The sequence below is a fragment of the Pteropus vampyrus genome, unplaced genomic scaffold (assembly GCF_000151845.1).
Source record: "Pteropus vampyrus isolate Shadow unplaced genomic scaffold, Pvam_2.0 Scaffold149, whole genome shotgun sequence".
Classification (NCBI taxonomy): Eukaryota; Metazoa; Chordata; class Mammalia; order Chiroptera; family Pteropodidae; genus Pteropus; species Pteropus vampyrus.
The window spans coordinates 3,506,370-3,513,906 of record NW_011888930.1 but is presented as its reverse complement, the minus strand read 5'-3'; the positions used below and the strand labels follow the sequence as shown (position 1 = coordinate 3,513,906).

The 7,537-nt window shown below is 37.6% G+C and overlaps 1 protein-coding gene and 1 pseudogene across 1 annotated transcript in view; one reads left to right on the top strand and one right to left on the bottom strand.

The window, feature by feature from the left end:
• Positions 1 to 7,537, bottom strand: part of TRHR (thyrotropin releasing hormone receptor) — a 42,123-nt gene that overhangs the window by 11,244 nt on the left and 23,342 nt on the right. The window lies entirely within an intron of this gene.
• LOC111745237 lies at positions 6,356 to 6,474 on the top strand (annotated as a pseudogene).

Sequence of the window (7,537 nt, the reverse complement as noted above, 5' to 3'; positions counted from 1 at the left end):
CTGAAGAAATTACTAGAATTCATTTTAACTTCCTATAGCTAGCTAAGAACATGGTGTACCTCTAGACCCAGGACCCTGGCTTCCTGACCTACTACTATTTTCTCTTTTAAAATTCATTGTAACCAAAATATCGTTGAAGAAATGGAGTTATAGAAAGGTATAGGAGCATCACTTTGAGAAGAAACCAGATACTGAAATCCTTTTTAAGGAGTACTGTCAATTTAAAGACAATCTATAGAATTTTTAAAAGGTCAGACGAAAAATATTTAATGAAAGTTACCAGAGCCCATTCAAACATTTGGTTGTCTTTTAGTAGTAGAATATCTAAGTTTCAGGGCAATTTTAAATAGCGAAAAAACTTTCTTAGTACTAAAAAGGCAAAGCCATATAAATAGGATGTGACAAACCCAACAGTAAATTATATTTGCAACTTTTGTAATCAATGATCTTTAAGAACACCAGGAGGTAAATTTAATTTGTGGGTAGGCTCTTTATTAATTTTGGATCCCTTTCTCTCATTCTATAATATCAAAGCTCTATTTTTGGCTTCACGAACCAAGTAAATCACAAGCTTTTATTGAATCTCTGATGCATAGAAGATCAGGAGAAACCCTTAGTACATATGCCTGCCATATAATAAGTGCTCAAGGCACAGTTGAATTATTATTAAGTAAATATTTATTTTTCACAAGTGTTAAGTAAATATTTATTTTTCTACAATTACGCCTTTGTAATTGTAGAGGTATGTGTAGATTTAGGGCTCTTTAAATTAGCAGAATGCTCTAGCTCTTATACTCCGACAGGAATAGTCCCATTTTTCAGAAGTGAACTTTCTTCTGGAAATGTTTTCTAAACAGTTCTCTGTGCTGTTCTGATGCCAACTTTAAAGGTAACAATACGTTCTGCGTTTGGAGCCCATCCATGTTCTGCAATGCTGCATTTAAACAAAGTGTTCTGTTACTGGGAATATTTTGCTCTCAGATGGCATTCAGCAAAGTGATCAATGACCCTTTGCATTTCGTTACATCAATTGAGCCAAATGAAGGATAAATTTGACTAGACAATGACATAAATCTGAATTTAGCCAAGCTTCTACACTGACTGGGGCCTCTGGGATTTTCCTCTTGTAGATCTTTCTGTTCTGTTTTGACTTAGTGTCTAGACATCAATTTTTAAAAGACAGTTACAATCAATGTTGGTGCTTCATATCATGGAGTGAGATCATTGGTGGGGCTTAAAAATTGAATGATGGGGCCTGAAAAGGGCTTGGAATTAACTCAAAAGTCAGTTAAAATATAATATATGTGAGTAAAATCTGAGTGGCGATTCATGGTGGGGATGGCATGGATGGTCACATCCTGCTTGTAGATTACTTAGGGATTTCTTGCCAAGATGCTAATGCGTGATTTCTTAACTCTACCTGTTAAGTACAGTAGTTAAGTAGTCCATTCAGAATAGCCACTCTGACAAGAATTACGGAGAATTTTCTGGGCTCTGCTCTGATTAAAAAATGTCCATGAAAATATTAGCAGAGATTCACAGGAGAAACACTTTGGTTGTATTTGGTGATGCTTGTGGAAGAAGTAGTGATTAAAAGAGAAAATGGTGATACAAGATTTTTTAAGTGTGAATTTGTGAGTGTGGTGTAGCTAGTGAAATTGAAAAAAAATTTTTTTCTACAATTCCTGGGGTGCTGACAAAAGTAGACTTGTCAAGCTGAGCTTTTTCCTGAGTGAGACATTTGTTGGGACAGGAAACTGGACTCTGTATTCCAGGGGGGCAGCGTGTGACATGGTCATGAGTTGGCACTGCTGTTGGTAAGATGCAAGAGCATGGATGAGAGCTGGAGGTACAGGATGGCATACTTCTGTGCATAACATGACAGATCCTTTCTCTGGGACACCTCCAATTCTCTAGTAAAATTACTAAGCATCACCAAATACTAAGCATGAGGGCTCTTCTTGAGGAAATTGGACAGAGTTCTGAACCCAAATCTGATGCAATATGAGCCTTCCATGCCTGTGTTTTCTTTTAAGAGCAAAGTTAGAGTGAGGTGCCAACACATGAAGGGTGGAAAAAAAGTGATGGAGCATTGAACTAGATTTCAGGGCTCAATTATAGGAAAATCTCTCAGAGGAAGAGAGACCCTGAGTGGTTGTAAGCCTCACTTTCTGAGAATCTCTGAGAGTCTGTGTTAGATGTGGACTGTGCAGTATTTCTTAACATCTTTCTATTTAGAACAAGGAAAACGAGATGAAAATGGAAGGTATTCCAGTCTGACAGTAGGAACTAGCAGATAAAAGAGAGGGAGAACAATAAGATATATGAAATGCCTATTATGTACCTGGCGCTGTGCTTGTATTTTCTTCACAATAGTCCCACTTTATCTGCATTTCATAAAGAATAAGACTGATGCTGAGCAAAGCCATATGCTAATGAACAAAAGCCACATTTTAAGAATATGTATATTTGACTCCAAAATCCCCTTTTTCTCTTTACTATAATAACCTGAAGCTGGGGAAGAAAAATTTTCCCTGAAGTTTTCATATCAAAAAATAAAACTTGGATTTAAAGGTTGGAATTGGTGAAGGTTGCACGTGAGCGTGGAGCGGGGAGAACGAACAACTGTTTCATATTTCTACCCAAGGGTAGCTGCCTCAGCCGCTAACAAAGATATTTTTATTCACACTGTGATATCATGTCCTGATGGAATATGTTTCTTGAATGTTTCTGATTTCAAGGTTCTTCTGCTCAGAGTGAAAAACAGCTGTGTGCTAGGTAACATTTATAGCAAGACTTGAGGATTAGATGAAGAACTTTCCACAACACTAGCAACTATTGTAGCGTGGAGGTGTCTATTGATTATAGAGTCTGATGATTGTGTGTGATGAAAGGCTGGCTTCCCTCCTGTTGCCTGGATATTTTCTTCTTCACAGGAAGCGGATATTTGGAAACATGCTGGAGAGGAGAAAACTCAGCTGGCAGAATTGGGATTCAAAATTATAATAACATCTCAATTTAGAAAATAAAATGCCATTCTGAATTCTTTCATGAGCCAGCGTGGAAGAATGCTGCAGTTCATCTGCCGTGGGTCACATGGGCTGTTTAGCCTTTTTCAAATGCTCTCTCTTCTAGATAAATATTGGCAAATGGCTGAGCATGTGGAAAAGGCTGCCCTAATACATCTGCTTTTTAAAAAATTTATTTATTTTACCTTTGATCTGTAGGGTATGTTTACTTCTCCTGGTTATTTTTCTCATTGGAACCAGACCTTGGAAATTCTGAATGAGGCATCTTGGCTGGCTTTGAGTTGGGAACCCTGTTGCTAGCTGTGACACTTCTATGAAGAGATCGATCCTTTCTGAGAGAGAAATATCCACTCTCATCTCTCCCCTGTGCTCCTCCGGCCACACAGCCTGATAAAGGTGATGTTATAGACCGTGATACAGAGAAGTGACCCCTCAGCTGTGTATGCAGCAGAGAATGGAAAATCAATGAGAATATTAAAAAATGTAAAAAATGAATGATGAAGGGGAAAGGAGGTGATCTCTAAATAGAATTAAAGCTCTCAGGGCTGCCAGGGTTTTAGGGGGCATTTAATTGTCTTGCTTCTGAAAGTCTTAGACAAAGTTCCTTATTGTGGGGCTGAGCATACCTGGGAGGCAGCCAACTTCTTCTCTATCTTTCTCTCTCCCAGGGGAGACCGCCTGTACCATTCTTGGGCCTGTCTGGAGTTACAGAGCTAATTTTCTAGCTGTCCTGAAAGAACTCACAGAGACAGCCAAAAGAGCAATGGTATGTTCCTTTCCTTCAGCAACCCGTAAAGTCAGCAATTTCCACTGACTTTACCTTTCCAACCTGCTAAACATAGGTCTCAAAATCAGAAGATTTGGTCTGAAATTTCGGCTTTTCCATTCATTACCACTCAAAGCTTTCTGAGCCTTGGTGTCTACAGTCAATATTTGAAAATATGTTTGAAGAGTAACTGCAAGGATGTGAAAACATGTTATAATATATACTATACCTTTCTAAAACAAAGGGTTGTTATATTTTTCATTCTTGAAATCTGCATCCTTGGTAAGGGATGTTAGCTTTATCACTCTGTGTTAACCTAATGAATTGAATGAAGCTTCTTTGCATTTTTCTTTTTCCTTTTTGACCAGAAGCACATTTGATTTTACAAGACATATGAAGCAAACCATGACGTGCTGGCCTTATGCTATGAGGACTAAGCTTTCAGCACCCATTGTTAAGTCATCAGGGTTTCATATTGATAATATTGTCCAGGTTGCTTTGTACAGTGGTTGAGGGAATAGGCTGTAGAACTGCACATAGCTAGATTTTAATTCGAGTTCTGCCTCTTACTAGCTATAAGCCACCGGGCAAGACACCTCACCTTCTAAGCCTCCATATATTCATCTGTGAAGTAGGAGTAAGAATAAATGAGGTAATTTATGTAAAGCACTGGCATAGAGTGTGATCTTCAATAAACAATAGCTAATTTTACATTTAGAGTTTGAGATTTCTCCTCTCTTGGAAAACATGGAGGATTTAACCAAAAGATAAAGAAGCCTTGACAATAACAAAAATAACAATACTTTATTGAACATCTTAAACATTGCACCAGAGACTCTATTGAACTATTTTATCTTTACAGTATTTATGAAGTAGGTATTCTCTTCATTTTATTGGTGAAGAGAAAGAGACCCAGATAAGTTACTATTTCTAAAGAGAGTGGTGGATACTAACCCTTCCCTGAGTTATGTTCTTTCACATCTCCCTGTTTATTCATCTGTATTAAGTCACATACTAAAAGGACGTTGTTGCTTCATGTGTTTATTATCCCTTTTTCTTCCCTAGAATGATGGTTCCTTAAGAGTCCCTGCCATACTCTACCTTCAAGGACCAACGTGAAGGTCTGGCACTTGGTAAGTGCAATACATATTCAGGAAAAGAAGGAATAAGGAAGGAAGGAAGGAAGGAAGGAAGGAAGGAAGGAAGGAAGGAAGGAAAAGTCACTAATGCTAGTGTTTGGTACTTCCAGTCCTAATACAAATGTCATTATTTGGGGTCTGATTTCTTTTCTCACATGTAAGATCTTGATGGCAGGAATAATAAGTATTGAATATTTTTTTCACTGACCACTGAAACTAAATTTGGCATCGAAAAATGCTTGAAGTTAAAAATCAAATCAATGTGTAAAGATTCAGTCTCAAAAAGGGAATGATAAGTCAAACTGGAATTATGGATGAAGAAAATTTTCTGGGAAACTTTATTCTGTCATTATTCTGTTATTATTTAGTCTGTTATTCTATAGCAAGAAAGAACTGTTGGATATGTTGTTATGAAGAATCCAGGAAACATAAAGAGCTAAGGATATGCTAACTCAGTATGATTTATGCTGAGTTCATTTCCTATTACTGGATATTGGTTGACATTGTGTTATTATATACCAAAGTCAGGTGGGATTTGCCTCCAAAATATACGAATCTCACTTTGATGGGCATTCTCGTTCTGTCTTATCTGTCTCCTTTCATATTTAATCATCTGTGGCTTCTCTGTCACTCACAAAGCTATAGGAAACTTTCTCTCTAGATGTCACTGTGTATTTTAAATTTGTATTTTTAGAGCCCATTGAAATCAAGGATTCTCCTGTTTAATAGGCAAAGCATTTGCTCTGGGGACTACAGAGTCAAGATGAAGGGAAGGGGTATACTAGATGCTAATTTAGGTTGCCTGTGATAAGTGTGAACTTTCCTGTTTTTAGTAACTTTGTGGAATCCAAACATTTATTTAATGTATATTTATCATTTATTTCTTGAGCACCTTTCATGTACCAGTGCCTGTACTAAGTATATATTATTTTCACAAATAAACTTTTAAGTAATTCAGCAGACTTTAATGGTAAAGGGTCAGAGAGTAAATATTTTAGCTTTTATGAACCACACAGTCTTGGCCACAACACTCAACTCTGCCACTATAATGTGAAAGCAGCCGTAGACAACACATAGACGAATGGGCTTGGCTGTGTTCCATTAAAATTTCATTTAGAAAAACAAGCAGTAGAGATAGATTTGGCTCATGGCCATAGTTTGCCAACCAATGGAGAAGCCGAACACTTCTAATAAAAATGACAAATGACATATAATGTATTTCAGACCACTATTGCAATTTATGGCTAATTTTTTCAAGTTATTCATTTAATTATCAATAGAGCCTATGAGAAATATGGACCAAATAGTGCTGACTCCCAGCTTGTGAACTGAAGTTTTGATTTAAACTTTGGTTCCTCTTATGACAGAATCACAGTTAGCATTACCACTCTAAAAAATATCACCTAAAAAACATAGTGGTAGTCTACGGCTATGCCACCCTAAACAAGCCTGATCACATCTGATCTCGGAAGCTAAGCAGGGTCTGGCCTGGTTAGTACTTGGATGGAAGACAACCTAGGAAGACCAGGTGCTGTAGGCATAAAAAAAATAAAAAATAAGGGATCGTAAACTGACAAGGTCCTTGCAATCTGTGAAGTCAACCAAGGGTTGTCTTGCCTAAAAATAAAAAAATAAAATAAAAACATAGTGGTAATGCTGTACTCTTCGTAATCCTGGGAGCTACTTTCCCAGAAAATATACACTTTCATGGGAGGTTAAATCAGGCGTGATACAGACAACAGCCCGGGACCCGGCGAGACAGTGCATTTTTGGTTGATGGTGGTTGGCCCTCCCGGCCCAGAGCAGGGCAGGCTCTGGTGTTTTATAGGAGACTCTACTAATGTGTCAATGCCAAGACTCCACTTTGACAGCAGTCACTCTGTGTCTGCTGGGATCCTGGCTCCACACTTACCAGTTGTTAGACTCTGGGCCAGTTACTATCTCTGAGTCTCAGATTTCTCTTCAGTAAAAATGGTGAATGAAATCTCCCCTCTCTCTCAGGGTTGTTGTGGAGAAAAGAGATGATATATAGCAAGTTCTTATCCTAGTACTTGGAACGTAGTAAATACTGGAAAAGCAAAAGCTTATTTTTGAAACTATTAATAGAAAACACTCATTACTTACTGTGCATTAACCCCTGTACTTTGTGCTTTATTTCCATATTAGTTCATTTAATCCCAACAGTGACATCACAAGGAGGTGCTATCATCACTTCCATTTTACAAGTGAGGAAACATATCCCACTTACAAGTGGTAAATGTAAAATTTGATCCAGACAGTTTGCCCCAATCTGTGCTTTAACCACTCTGCCTACCACGGAAAAGATGAAAGTCTCTTGTCTATATGTCCCTAAAAGGACAACAGTTTCTTATTCTCCAAGTGAGAATGGATAGAGGTTGTTGTACTTTCTCTTATAAAAACAAAGAGAGCTAATACCATATTTGGGTACAGAAACATTCTCCACAGACCTCTCTCAGCCTCTGACCTACCCAGAGTTCCCATTCTTGCCATCAGGAAATGTTTTTGTTCTAAATTAGAATGCAGAATGCATTTTCTTTTAGAATAAGTGTTACAAAAGTTTATAAAATATAATTGAACAGTAT